Genomic DNA, 15831 nt, shown 5'->3' with positions numbered 1-15831 from the left:
GGAATAGTAAACAACTTTCACATTTCCCATTTGTATGATACTGAGCATAACATAGCAAGTGCTATATCTGAAATAGGGGCCTCATTTAGTGGATTGGGGAGATTATGCCATTCATGTTTTTAAATCTAGCACTGGAAATTAGTATAATGGGACAGAATTTGCCAGGAACATTCTCATCAGGGGAAAGACTGTCAAGAAGGAAACAGAGAGATGTTTGTGCAGTCCCTCAGATTCTAAGTCATGGAATGTGGGGGTGAAAATCATAGTAGCGATAAACAGAATTTGGTGTATAAACTGTGATTTGAGGAGCAAGTCCTGCAGTGAAGTTGGGGCTGGCTTTTAAACTTAATTATGCACATGTTTTTCTGTCAGAGTTTATTGAATCATACAGTGTAAACCATAAATAAACACTAAAAACCTGGCTGGGTTGATGGCTACAAGCTACAAAATGATCTTTAAAGATCAAATATTTATTCCAAAATCCCAGGAGCCAACCTCTCTGCATTAAAGTCAAAAGCAAGTGATCCATTCTTCCTCAACAGTAGCTTATGAATCTTCTCCCTGATTGGAATATGCACAAATTACAGTCTCCCCTCGTGCCACGCAGCATGGAGGAGCCAATTTGGGTGACACACACCAAATGCATAATCTAAAGGATTAGTAGCTTGCCTTGGAGGTGAATTATCTCTGCAGAGCTTGACATAAATCAACCTCATGATGCACCATTCAGGAAATGTAAAAGCCTGGGCTCCCCAAATAGTTTTCTGGATTCCCTCTGGCAAGGCCTCATTAGGCCTGGGACATCAGAAACACTCGGCATGCAGCGTGGCTTCTGAGGGTGGCTAATGGAAAAAGGAATGCAGACATTTTATCTGCTGTCTACTACAAACAATCTCAAGATTAGCTGCTAAACTCAGGTCTCCTTCTCATTTCCCAGGGTAAGGAGGATCTGTTCCATTCCCCACACCCATCCCAAAGCTGCTGTTTCATTGTTAATTTCCATTCCATTTGGGAACTGAAATGCAAGCTGATAACACTGAGCTTTGCTGCTGTTCTGGGTTGCTTCTTAGAAGGTGGGTTGTTTTGTTGTATTTTTTTATGGTGCAATTCACAAGCCAGCTCAAAGTTCATAATTCTGCCTGTGGCTGGCGGCTTCGCCTGTGTTTTTTACAATACTTATATATGTACACACCTATACATATTGAAGCACAAGTGTAAATATCTGTGTGTTATGGCCCACCAAGGGAAGCCACCCACCTGCCAGGAGCTTAGGTTACCCACAAATGACCATCTGTGCCTGTTCATCTTCCATAGCCAGTAAGTCCAGTCAAAACTACCAGGTAATAAAAGTTTGATAGAGATACATATATATTGAGATGCTGATTCAAGTTAAATCAGGGACAGCAAACATAAACAAACAAACAAGCACTCCTTGGAAGATACTGCCCATATATTTAGGCTCTTGAGCTTCTTGTCTGTGTGAAACGCATATGGAGATGCAGGGACACCTACTGTGTATACACTGAGGAAAAACCCATTATTGTTGTTGTTCTTAAGACCATCACCATTCCTGGCTTGTTTTGTCTACTCCAATATGACTGTGTGCTCCCTAAATACATATTACCAGCTGAGATCCTAGTGGCCACAAAACCCGGAAGATAAATTTTGTTTAGCACACCTATTACTGCTTGGTTTTATTTGAAGAAACAGTATTTCAATTAAAAAACAAAAAAATCTACTTCTCAGGAAAAAAAATCGGAAGATAACTCATTGAGCCCCCATCTCTTCCTGGCATACTCTCTCTGCTGCCAACTTAGATGAGCATGCTTTCTCCAGGTACCAGAGTCCCTACTGTTCCTTCTTACCCCCAACAGGTAAAGCCCAGCCCCTTCCACACCTTTAGTACTTGTCTGACCATTTAGACATGTAAGTGCATGGCCCAGACTATTTCAATAACCTCCATGGGATGGCTACAGTGAGGCCACCCTGTCTGAGGAGAGCACCAGCTCCAGACGCCTTGTCCTTAAGTCCACTTTTGTGCCAGCAGGGTTCCTGTTCCCAGCTGGAGGAGTATTGACTCTCTAGGTTGTCACTGAGGCTCAGGGGCACTACCTCAGCTCACATATCTCTGTGGCCAGGGCCAGCAGAGAAAGACCTGGGACCTCAGTTGCTACCAGGGGCCATGGCCATCTTTGAGGCCTCCATGACTTCTACAATTCCTCTGCAACTGGAACCAACTAGATAATACCCAAACCCAGGAGCCAGAGCAATAGGATGGAGGAAGAATACCCACTCCAGGGCCTTCCCTCAGAGAGATCCAGACAGTGCTGGTGAACCCTAACAGAGGAGGTCCCACATAGGCTTGGTGGGCACCCGAGTATAATAGTGCCTGCGTGAGGCATAGAGACACCTCTGAGTATGTTGAAATGTGGAGAATGCTGAGAATTTCTGATGCCAGTGAGGGGCACTGCCCAAGGGCACGACTGGTATAGCAGTTCTCTATGGATGGCTGCTGGGCTCTTTCAAAACACTAACTGTGGTCTGTGGGGTCTTTGGTGGCCCTATAACTAACATCATATTTCTTTGTATTCTTACACCAAGTGAATCTCTTTACACACAAGGTACAACTGCATCCCCTTCATAATTCTCAGACATCTAAGACATGGTTACCTCAGATGTAACTGTTCTTTATCCCTTTCCCTACACAGATCTGACTCTATTCTATAAGATAACCAAGTGGACATGCCATGTTCAACCCACACATTGGTGCCTATTCACTGCTTCGACTGCCTCCATTTGTGCATGAGGCTTTGTATCTCTATGCATTGTCAAGGTGCCCAGTAGTGGACTGAAGCCCTGAGTATATATACTGGTTTTGGAGAGCACTAGTAAAGGTTCCTTAGGTTCTTGTCTACCACTGGACACTGAGGGGTAATGGACACTGAAGTTTATTAATGACTCTAATAAAATATACTTAACACTAAGCCTTCTACTACTGACAGCACAGACCAGTTCATAGCATTCCTCCACCAAACACACATTTCAGAGAGGGGAGTGGTGCCTTCACTGCCACCTCCTCACCTTTTCTGCCACCATCTATATCCTGAAAGTTTGTCAGTAATTGAAGGAACTGAGTGCTGTCCAGAAAGTCTACCAGAATACCAGCTGGTGGTTCAAGGACAGGAGGAGATGCACCTTGACTAGCTATGGAAGACCATCTGAGAAGGAGTTACTACTGGCTGTCAGGTCCACACCCATTCCTGTCTCCTACAGGGGACTGTTATTCAGACCTTTGAGATAATGGTGCCTTGTGCCCTTTTAGCTCCAGCCCATCTCTTTGGCTTATCTCCCCTTCATAAAGTACAGTTCACAGGGAGTCTGATTTCTGGTCAATACCCTGGAGAATTTGAGTGTGTGGTGGAAGAGTTGATGGATTCCTAACAGAGGCTATCTAGCTGTATCAACTGTCTTTCTTAGATATCAAACAACCCAGAACCAAAATTTTGAAGTCTACCTTACACACATGCCAGAGTATGTTAGAGTTTTCCATTAAGTAGCCCTGAGAAAATCTTATCATGCTCCATGCAGAGGGATGGTGTCAGTAAACATTCACTTCTCATGATTATGTTCACACCACTCAGGATGCTTCTCCAGAGTCCACACTCCAACCTCTAGAGAAAATCTCATCCTGCTCCATGCTGAGGGATGGTGTCAGTAGCCATTCACTTCTCATCACTATGTTCACACCACTCAGGATGCTTCTCCAGAGTCTACACTCCAACCTCTACTTTAAAACACCTGACTTTCACCTGTCCACCCAGTTCCATCCTAGGCTTCAACACAGCCTATCTGTGACAAGGTCAGCACTCTTAGGCCCTCATTCACTTGAGACAAGGGGTTAAGGTGAAAGGAATATTTGTTTTCCAGTTCAGTCTTTGTTACTCATGATGATGGAAGAATCTACCCTTGCTCCTTAAGCTCTGCCTTAACAGGTGTTCTTCTTTTCCTCCTTGCCATTTTTTTCTGTTGTTACTCAAAACCCCTAAGAGCCTGTTTTTGAGTGTCTTCTGAGCCCCTGCCCACTGTCTGACTGAGGTGTTAAGAGAGTGGAGAAATGCTTTGGTAGGAGGCCACAAACAGAAGCAGCCACTGTATTGGGAAGGTAGATAATCCACAAATTGAGTAGCAAGCCAATGAATAAATAAACATTGATTATGTTCATTTAACTACCTGTATAACTGCCTATGGGGAGGATGGACTAGTGGAAAAAAAAATTTGATGAGCTGGTTAATGTGGCTTATTGGCGAGACAATTTTAATGTCAGGCAGCTTTAAGAGTCCTGTTTAAAAAAATTAATGTGGAGATTGCATTTTAATGGGTCTGAGTCCATAAGCAGTGGATTGCAAATATGTGTCTCTAGGGGCAGTTCCTGCATTAGGCTCTTTGCTCTGAGATCCTTTGGGATGGAAGAGGGTAACTCATCATATTGAATATTTGTTAAATGTCAAGGGTGCTGCACACAGTGCAGAAAGTGCTGGCAGGTAAGGTATCTGGGCTGCAGTGTGACGGCTCCCAGTTGCTGAGTAGGTAACAGTAATGGGATGGCCTAGGACTGGTTGCTGGCATGGATTGAGACAAGGGTTGATGAATGAGATGGTCACTGAGTGGGACTCAGTGCTGAACATGATAGAAAGGGGAAAGCAAACTATAATGGATTTGGGGGAGACTTAGATGAGGTTGGATGGTATCAAGAGAGAAAGAGAGGGGAGCAGAAGAAGGAAGAAGAAGGAAGAGCAAGGAAGAGGAAATCAGCTAGTCCCATTACTAAAGTTCACCCTGGCCTATATTTCATTGTTCACAGTATCTTACCAAAATATTTAACTCTATACAGGTCCTTCAATAAATCTTTACTGGGCCACTGCAATTTGCAAGGATTTCTCATACTGACTGCCTCATTGGATAACATTTTGTGTATCCACTGTAACAGTAATTTACTCTTGTGACAAGCGTTATATCATTTTTTTCAAACATTTTACAAGCTCCTTGGGGGCAGGTCTTGTGATTCATTTATCTCTGCATGCCTTGCAGGTCCTAGCACAATGTTGGGACACAGAGGGAGCAAAGTCAATGATCAGGACCTGCACCTGATTAAGTCTCATACAGATTAATGAGCTTCCTCACACCCTCTAAGGCTAAGGCCCTTTAGTGTTCTCAGCAAATACCTAGATGGCTGACTCTGACCTACCTTCCTCTTCTCGGTGCCTCCCTGCCCTTCTGTCTACTCCCTAAAATTTTCCCTCTCCTTGATTTCCAGATTCCAATCTTGAAAAAAGAGAGTGGGTGGGAAGGGCCCTCTCTGCCATCTCTGCTCTTATCTTAAACAGGCATGTTCACAGACACAGGTTTGGTCTCAAAAGCCTAGGAATTTTCTTCCCACACAACTGGGGTTCCTGATATTCCATAAAAAGCCACTGCACAATCCCTCCCCTATGAAGGAAAGAGAAGCTCTGCAGGCTCTATTTTCTGGCTTCCTTGTTTCTGAGCTAGGTCTTTGACTTTGGAGTTCCCTTCCTACATGACTCCGGCAAATGATCAATTAGACAGGCTCTGGGTGCTCAAGGTATGACTGCTTACTTGGGAAAATCCCTTTGGCTCCTCACGCTGCATTTCAAGAACAAGTGATCCTCACCCTTGTACCAGATCCTTTTCCCCAATACCCTTGTCGAAGAGGAAGATCTGAACAAGTCTTATTATTAAACTACTCACCTAAGCAAGAGAAAGTGATCAAGAATTGACCAATTCACATTCTCATGAGATCACCTGCCTTTACACAGGGTACCAAGGTGTGAAATGCTGGCAAAAAAAAATTTTCATATTATTGCTATCATTTAGGAAATCCACATGTTCCCAGAAAATATGGAAAACACTCTATTTCCTTTTTACCTTCAATTTCCCCTTTCCCTGACTATTTCTTAAACCTTCAGTTCCTTTACACTTGGCTTAAAAGCAATCCCTTTCAGCCCTATAGAGCTTTTAACTTTTCAAAGCATTTTCATACCTTTAATCTCATTTGATGCTTATAGTATCCCTGTGAGGTATGTAGGGAAGGTATTATTAAACCTATTTGAATAATGAGCAAAGAAGCCCAGGAAAATGAAGTGTCTTGCTCCATGTCCCTTGAGAAGAGACCCTTGTCTTCTGACTCCTAGGTTAATGCTGCTATTATTATTATTATTATTATTAATTATTATTATTATTATTCTAGGGATCTAAGTGACTTGGCCATCCTATTTTCAAGCTTTCTTGTATATTGACTCCAGCAGGAGAGGAAGAATAGGGAGGTGCAAGAGGAAGAAGGTCCACAAGGGGAAAATGCTTACATGGCTTAGATATCGATAGCCACTCATTAGAGAGGGAGAGGTCAGGGCACTTGCTGATAATGATGCTTGCATTATAGTACTTAATGGAAATTTTACAGTACCACCCCATCAAAAAATAATCTGCCCCAGAGACACCCAGGCCAAGCACAGCAAGAATGAAATTCCCACTAGGGCCAGCTCCTGGAACTGAATCCAAAGCCATTAGCATCAGAAGGCCCATGCCATGTATCCAGCATGTTGTGCTGATTCAGACAGTGCAAAGACTCCAGCCATTAGTGGGGCCAGGTGGGGACTGCAAATGTAGCACTGAAGACTGAATGCTTTGAGATTCATCCAGGCTGCCAGCAAGGATGTTGAGATGCCTGCAAGTAGGGGCTATGAAAAAGAGAATAGAGGACACTCTTTGCCCCCATTTCCATAGGGGTCTTGACTTAAAATCTCTGCCTGTTCTCTAAAGTGCAAGTGAGCATTTTGTTCTTTGCCAACTCCATCTTAAGCATAGCAATGCCCAGGTCTTCCTTAGAGCACAGTGAAGGTCTGTCTCCCTATTGAGTGTTTAGCTCCCTGTAAGTTTAGGGTAAATATGTTGGTCCCTAGACCTCACAGAGCCACCAATGACTCTGGTAGCCATGGCTGAGGTAGATCAGGAAGGCCGCTGCAGTACCACTGGACCACAGCCCTGACAGCACTTCATGGGAGTCTGGATGCTTAGGGTCTAAACCAGTCTCTGCATTAGCTACTATTTAATGTTGGCCAAAGTTCGGCCCTTCCATGCATAAGTAGTCAATCTGACAATGGGGGTGTCATTAGCTGATCATCAGGTGGCTATAAGGTCTTGATTTCATTTGGGAGAAGTGGGGTTAAGGGGGGGTGTATCAAAGTAGGAAGAATTCTAGAGGCAAAACATCACCCTTCTATAGATGAGGGAACTTCATTTTTCCCCTAGGGTAGCACTGCCAGTGAGTGTCTCAGAAAACTATTAGGTAAGCAGTAGACATGATATATTTGATTTTCTCTTGGAGTCTTGCTACTTCAGACAGAGCACAGGCTCTAGTCATTAAAGTGCTCAAAGATGGGAAAGTGGTCACACAGGACTTCTGCATGGGCCTGCTCTCTGGCTCCCCCAGTCCAGGGAATCTCAGAGACCGCTTCTTCCCAGGAGACCTATTACTTATCTTCCTTTCCTCTGGTCTTGCCTCTCTCATGGTAACAGGTTCTCCTTGACACATGGCTGCTGCAGCATTAAAACCTAGTGCTGCAGCCCCCTTAACTGTCATCAATAAAAGTGTTCTTTCCAAAGGCCTATCCTTCTCTCACCCATAGCCTATTAGGGTCACAAGGCCTCAACAATACTAAACAACTATCAGGTTTTATAAAAGAAGGAAATAAAGTCCAGAGAAAAGAAGGTGCATTTAGAGCCAGTTTAGGGCTGGATTCAGGAATAGACCTCCACTTTTCCAAAGTCAGGAACTTCTTATATGGAACCAAATGATGGAATGAGAAGGATGTGATCATACTACCTATTGAGCCAGCTAAATCTCTGAACCAACCTTATATCATAAAACACCCTTTAGGCTGACAGCTCAGAGCCTGTAACCTACTTTGGAATCTGTGTCTCCTCTCTCTGCACCTCCCCCACTCATGCTCTCTGTCTTTCTCTCTCTGAAAAATAAATCAACATTTAAAAAAATTATAAAAAGAAGATATTTATCATCTTACATATAATCCACTTATTTTATTCTACAAGAAAGTCTAGATATGTGCTGAACCATATGGTAGCCACTGGTTATGTGTGGCTACTTAGTTAAAATTAAAGATTTAAGCTAAGTTAAAGATTAAATTCTTCAGTTGCATTAATCACATTTCAAATGTTCAGTAGTTACATGGGGCTAGTGGCTACCATGTTGGACAATGCAGATACAGAACATTCCCATCATTGAGAAAAGTTCCATTGGATAGTGCTAGTGGAAGGCTGAGGATTATTTCTCTCATTTTTCAGATGGAGAAACTAAGGCCCAGAGAAGGGGAAAGGCAGTAACTTGTCTCTATTCTTCAGTCAGTAACAAAAGAATTCTACTTTTTGTTTCCTCAAATCCCAAGCCTTTGCCAATAAAAGGCAATGATTGCTTTCCATCTGATGATTCCTGGAAGGGAGGCACCCAAATTTATATAAAGGGTGGCCTAGAGAAAACAACCTGATTGGGATGAGGTTCCTAATACAATGTTTTCATATTAGGAAGTTTATATAAGATTGGGAAATTGTTGCCTGTTCATATCAAAGATTGAGAGATAGTAGATGGAGATGTGCAAGTTTGACTAAGGCCACTCTCCATGTCACTCTGTAAACTGCCTTTTTACTTCATTTTTATCAAGAGAAAGTTATAGAGGCTTATACCCTCCCCCCAAAAAACAAGCAGACAAGCAAAGAATTTGCTTAACATACAAGAAATATCTTACTTTTTTTGGTAGAGATTACCCAGTTTTGACCATAGTGGCAACAGCTAATATATGCTGTGCCTTTATTAACAGAAATATAGAATTTCAAGGAGGGAGGTAAAAACCAAGATCTACAATGAATGATCAAGACTATATCTGTGCTGTTCTATGGGGATTCCTTTTTAGGACTAGAGATAAATAGATACACATTATAAACCCTACTGTGAGGCCTGGAACAAGAAAGTAAGAATGTTTAACTTGGAAACAAGAGGGGTCAGGTAGAATACGTGTTCATTTCTAAATCTGAAGTGGTGTTGATTGGAAAAAATTGTAATTACTATGTGTTTGCCTAACTGGTAGAACTTTGGCTTACTTTCAGCTTTTTTATTATTACTTTATACAAAAATCTCATGTTCCTTAAAATAACACTTGAAAAAGTTCACTGGAACTACATGTTAAAGAGAGGCTGATTTCAGAAATGTGACAGCATCGACAGAGATGTTGTAAAAAGTCACAATACTGAATAGACAAAGGCTACTCTTTTTTCATTAGCCAGGATACGTTTTTTGTTATTTGTTTTTATTTCTTATTTATCTACCTTATAGATTTTAGAATTGTGAGGAAGTCTCAGGGAAGAAACAAATAAGGGAGCTTTGATCATATGTCTTTGGAGGCAAGCTTACAGAGATGGATAACTCTGATTTGAAGCTGAGCTGAACACAATGCAGCAAGCCCTCATCCAGCTCACTGCCCAAAGGTCCCATCCCTACTCACATCTGTCCCAGAGTCTGGGATGGCATGGCTACTCCCCAACTCACCTTTCATTCTGGAAGCAACAGCTTGGCTCCAGACACCATTTGAAATAAATAAACTTGTAGAAGTGGTACAGAAATCTCAGAGTTCAATTTTTAAGTTTTTGTTAAACTTTTAGCAAGGTAAATGGTCCTGGTCCTTATCTGGTCCTTCACTTAGACAGGAACTTGTGGAGAAAGTTTCCTATCCTTCCATGGTTTCTACCTGCCTTAGGCCCCCAGCCTGCCTGTAAAGGGTCTGTTGGCACAGGGTCAATAAATTGACCCTCTATATTGTGTTTTTCAGGAACCAAATTTTTCATTATTGGGGAAACACAAAACATCATCATCATCAACAACAACAACAACAGGTCCATTTGCTCTAAAACATGTTTTCAAACAGCGTTTCACAGGGCCAATGAGGGGGTTGAAGGAAGTCTGAGTGTGAGTTCTCACAGCTACACCTTCTCATTCCAAACCAGAGATTTTACAAGATTCCAAGGAAGCAGTGTTATAAATAGCATAAGCATCTTGAATCAATAATCCTTTCTGAAAATTCTTCGAAATTACTTCAGGCATGGGACATTAATACAGAGTTCTACTCTGGTTACACAGAAGATATAGCCACTCAACAGCACACCATGTCATGTCATGTCATATTTTGTGTTAATGGTGGTTTCCAGCTCCCTCCCACTCACTCCCTATGATATTCTTCAGGTATTCTTCCATTGCTTTTAGGCTTTTCATCATCCTTACATGGGTTACCTTGCCTCATGGAATCTTTGTCCTTGTAAGGAATTTCTGAGGTTATGCCACACAGAATCACTTCCAACCAGCACCCATTGACAAGTCAGCTATCACAACTTCCCAGGATTGTTAGCTGATAAGAGTTTTGAAGTGTTATTCCTCCTTTGAATAACTAAGTACCCTGGAAAACCATAAAGTCTCTCAAAGGAATGAAGGAGTGAATATCTTTGAGCAGAGTAGAATGCTTAAAAATCTGAATTCTACCCAGTACATGACCATTCATAATATCCTCTTAAATATTAAGTGATAGAGAGTGTAATGACTATGTTTATGCACTGATTCTTGGTCTGATCTTGTAAGGCCAACTGACACATTGGACCATTGCTGGAGACTGCTTCTGCATCAGTGCTTCATTCTTGCAGTCAGTTTTGTGCAGACAATGAGGTTCCTGAAAGTATATGTAGCTAAACTAAATTACATATATAAACTAAACTGAATGCAGTGTATGATTATCCCACCATGTAATACAATCTCCAGCTGAAGTTTAAAGCCACTGTATTATTCTTCAATTTAACAGAGGTAGAGTCTCTACACAGTACAGTCAGCAACCCGAAACTCAGAAACACTTCCACAACAGAATTTATAAACCTCTGAGCTGAATCTATACTCACGACCAGAAGTGCTATTTTGAAGATTTATCTGAGATAATCCCTAAATTGACCCTCTATATTGTGTTTTTCAGGAAATGTACGTCCCCATTGCCTTTTATGCCATATATTCAAGTGAATACCTTTTTTCATCAGTTTCTACTTAATCAAGAGAAAGTACTCTGTGTTCACCAAGCTCCCTTTCATTTTCTTCTTAGAAATATAGCTAAGTTTATTTCCCAGTCTTTCCTATGATTACATTATCTTCTGTGAGATTTTTGACATGTGTGTAACTTCCAGGCCTGGCCCATAAGAACCTTTGCACATCTCACCACTCTATCTTCACCCCATTTGCTAACCGGATATGAGCATTCAGCAGAGGACTCCAAGACCCCAAGAAATGGAAGAGTTGCAAATTGCAAGGATTCAGGGTTGCTAAATCACTTCTGAAACACTCAGGAGAATAGTGTGACTAGGGACACCTGCAATGGACCACTTTATAAAACAGAAATCTAATTTCATAGTGTTAAGTCACAGAAATTTGGAATTGTTTGTTATAGCAGGTAGCCTACCTAATACATAATTTCACTTAAGTTACCATCTTTATATCTAAAAAGATTGCAGTTTACACAAAATGCTAGGAATTGGAAGATTTACAGTTATGAAATACCATTTTGCTGTAACATATTGGAAGTGGAATGGATAGGAGCTGAAGAATCTTCCAATTATAAGCAATCTAGTCAGTTGAGCTGACTAGATTTGAAACCCTGAAGGGAACACCAGTGAGGGAGGGTTTCCAAGCCAGGTTGATTCAGGAAAGGTTTTACCCAGGTAACTTCTGGGAGGGTTATCAAAAATGGAGATAACTGTCCATGATATGTCTAAAACCATATTCAGGAAGACAGTAGTATGAGTCAGTTCTGAGAGCCAACTGGAACCATCAGGGATAGGTGAACAGAGTAGCCAGCTAGTCCTTATCAGAAATATCCAGAGCAGAGTGAGCTTGTGCCAGGAACAAGTTGAGGTAAATACTTTGAGGCTGAGGCTGTGAGTGGCAGGTATGTGCTGGAGAGTTATGATTCTGGTTGTGTTTGGGACTAATGAACTGGTGGCTTGAAAGCAAAATAGTTTATAAGACAATCAAGAAATAATCCTAGTTAAATTTTAATCATGCTATGAGGCTTATTTTAAGGATAATTTTTTAAATAAAAAATATCTTTGGGGCACCTAGGTGACTCAGTCAGTTAAGCATCCAACTCTTAACTTCAATTCAGGTCATGATCTCAAGGTTTGTGGGTTTGAGTCCCACATCAGGCTCTACACTGACAGTGCAGGGCCTGCTTGGAATTCTCTCTCTCTCCCTCTCTTTCTGCCCCTACCCTGCTGGCACACTTTCTCTCTCTCTCTCAAAATAATTAAATAAGCTTAAAAAAGATTGCCTTAAAAAAAGAAAATAAATAAAAATATCTTTAAAAGTTTAATTGGTTAATATAGAATTTATATTTTTCAACCAAAGAAATATATCATTCACTGACCAATTTGTCACATATAAGAAATACATTTGAAAGAAGATATTGTAAGAATTACAGAATGCACCTATAAAGCAAATTGTCTGAAGACAGTGAGGAGCTCTGAGCTTGAATACTCATCTGACTACTGCAGTATAACCTTGGGCAAACCACTCATTTTTGCTTTAGTTTTCTCACCTGTAAAACAAGGGGATTCTATCTGGGGACAAATTGAAAGTCATTTCCAACTCTAAGGTTCTCTAAGATATTGCCTTTCATAAGTATGTATGTATGACAAGATAGAGAAGGAAATTATGTCTGCCATGATGTTGGTGACTCTGGGAACAGATTGTCCATTCATCAGGGAGTGGCCCAACACAGTGTCCAGCCCAGCCCTGCTGCATATAGGGAACTCATATAACAGCTGTCTCAGAAAATCTCTTCTGAAGCTAATATTACAGAAAGATCACAGGCTTTCAAGATAGACACAAATGGTTGTAGATGCCCTTTCCTCCTCAGCTTTTAAAGTCTTTGACAAGCCCATGTCCCTAAGCTTCTCGTTATCATCAGTGAAATGGGGATAATAACCAAGTTCTTTCAGAATTTGAGTCCAACAAAAATCACTTCCACTGTTTGAATCTCCTGGTTTATTAAACAAATTAAGAAATGCCAAAACAAGCTTAGCAACAATCAGAAGATATTTTAAGTGTTTACATTTAATAAACTAATATCTTAAATATAAGCATCAGGGATAACATCACTTGGCAACACTGAGGCCCCTTGTTAAAGTGAAAGCCTGGTCAAGTGGCCCTCCTCCCCTTTAAACTCCCATCTGCTTATTCCATCCCCTGCCACATAGCTGCCTTGTGTAAAAGGATTCAATGAGAAAATGGTTGTCAATTGCCTGGAATGACATAGAAAGCTAGCACTCAATAAATGGCAGTTACTATACCTAGGATGATTGTATAGACGAATCTGAAGCTCAGCAAGTCCTTACAGACAACCCCATTTCTCCCTGGGGAATGCAGTGTAGACTAAGGGTCTGCATGGGGCAAACCTCTCCTTGGGTCTCCATGTTTTTCTCCACCTAGTCCTCCAAGCAGCTATAAAATATCCTTAACCCCCGCTCCTCTCAACCAGACTTCTAACTCCTTGACAGTGGAGCCAGCCAGCGCCAGGAGGGCCACTTGAGTCTTTATGAAAGTACACAGAGGATCCCTCCTGCTCCTTGGCATTTATTTACTGCAGATTATTTATTGTGGAAATATGAGATGAATGGTTAGGGAAGGAGAGAACAAACAAACTTACCTTCCTCACCTGCCTTAACGTGTTTGAGTTCCTACTTGTATGCACTGAAATGTCTATAATTTACTTTTCAGTTTTTCAATGTTTATGGCTTTTATGTCATTTGAAGGTTATTTATAACAATTATATAAGGAAGCAAAGTGCCATAAACTGAAGTAATTTACTGTAAAATATCTGAAATGCTAAAATACCAAACGGTGCATTACTGTAGTGATGGTACTACTCTTGGAAAAAAGGAAAAAGGGGAAAATCATCTAAAAATATAGCCTCTACCCCATCAGCTAGTCTATTACATTCATCTTGCAGAGATTTATAAACTCAGGAGCAACTGGCAAGTATTAATTTAATTGCTTCAAGGGAGGGGCTGGGAATAGAGAGAACATGGTTCCTTGGCACAGCACTCATGAACTCAGATGGGTTATTTTGGAGCAAAGGATGCAAAGACAGCCAGGTTCAATGGCCATCAAGTCAGCCATGACTACTGCTCCTTCCTCTAAATCTTAACGTATTGAGTCCAGGTGACATAGTAGAGCTGGTAAAGGCAACAGGGAGAGAATTAGGGAGCAATGAGTCTGAGTCTAGCTTTTTAGTTTCAGAAAGCCAACTAAGTAACTTGAGAGGCTGAGTCAGTGAGAGATTAAGGTCTAACTGATGTCAACCCTAGGAGAGACAAAACACACCCTATCAGGGACAGGCCTTCGGTCCTTTGCAAGAACCAAATAAAACAACTTTTTCTCATCCATCCCTTTATTTATTGATTCAACAAATGTTGAAAACCTGCTAGGGTCAGTTGCTGGATTGCAACGGTGGGCAAGAGAGCCCACAGGGAACTTGAAATCTGATGAGTTAATATTTAGGACTATGGTGATATGTTCACCATAAAGCTTAAAATCCAACAGATTCCAGTCTGAGGGTGGAACAAGGTAGTTTATTGAAGCCCCAAGCTGATATGATTGTACTATAGAAATATGAAGAGTGTTTCTTCTAGGACATCCCAGGGTGGCTTGGTCTTGGAGTAGGTTGTGGAGCTCAGAGCTGGTGAGTAGGAATCACTTCATACTGAAGTGCTGCTTTCTCTGCTTCAGTATGGAAAGGAAACAAGTTTTTGCTAGGTCTGTTCATGCAATGCTCTGCTGAAAGTAAAACTGTCTGTGGTCATTTATCAACCTCAACTAGCCACAAAGAGACTAATGAATTTCAGGTCCATCACTTCCATGTGAACCAGGGCACATCACTCTAGGGACCACTTCTCAGTAGTAAATCCCTTCCCAGAGCTTTGGAGTAGTGGAGATAGATATTTTCTCAGTTACTGAAACAGGAGGGTAATAAAGAGATAGGCAGTTTGGTATGATATGCAGGTTATTTAGACTCTTATCTACTAGGTGTGATTTAGTGGGTGATGAGAAAGATAGCTTTCTGCCCCCAGATCTTCCCCTTCCTCTGCTACACGAAAATATTAGTCAAAACCACAGTGCCTAAAAATCCTTCATTATTTTTGGAGGTAAGCCTACCTCCTCCCTACCAGGCCTCTTGTGTTTTGTTTGTGTGTTTATTTGCCTTTTAAAATAAATATATTTATTGAAATATAACATGTCCAAAAAAAGTGAAAATATAAAAAGTGTACTGCTTGATGAACTATCACAAAGTTAATGTGCCCATTTAAGCATGACCCACATCAAGAAATAGAACATTCTCAGAGCCCTAGAAACTCCTTTCTGTTCCCTACTAATCATTACCCTACCTCATTCCCAGATATCATTACTATTATGATATCAATACAGTACATAACCTTTTGTTTGGCTTCACTGCTTCAATACTATGTTTGAAAGTTCATCCTGGTTGCTTGCAATGGTAGTTCATTCATTTCATTGCTATATATTATTCCATTTTGAGATCATACCACAATGTATTTATTCATTTTTTTATTGATAGACTTTAGGATTATTTCCAGTTTGTGTTATAAGGAATAATGCAGTTATAAACATTTTGTACATATCTTTTGGTGTACCTATATACA

The sequence above is a fragment of the Neofelis nebulosa genome, chromosome 3 (assembly GCF_028018385.1).
Source record: "Neofelis nebulosa isolate mNeoNeb1 chromosome 3, mNeoNeb1.pri, whole genome shotgun sequence".
Lineage (NCBI taxonomy): Eukaryota > Metazoa > Chordata > Mammalia > Carnivora > Felidae > Neofelis > Neofelis nebulosa.
Note: the sequence above shows the minus strand (reverse complement) of the source record.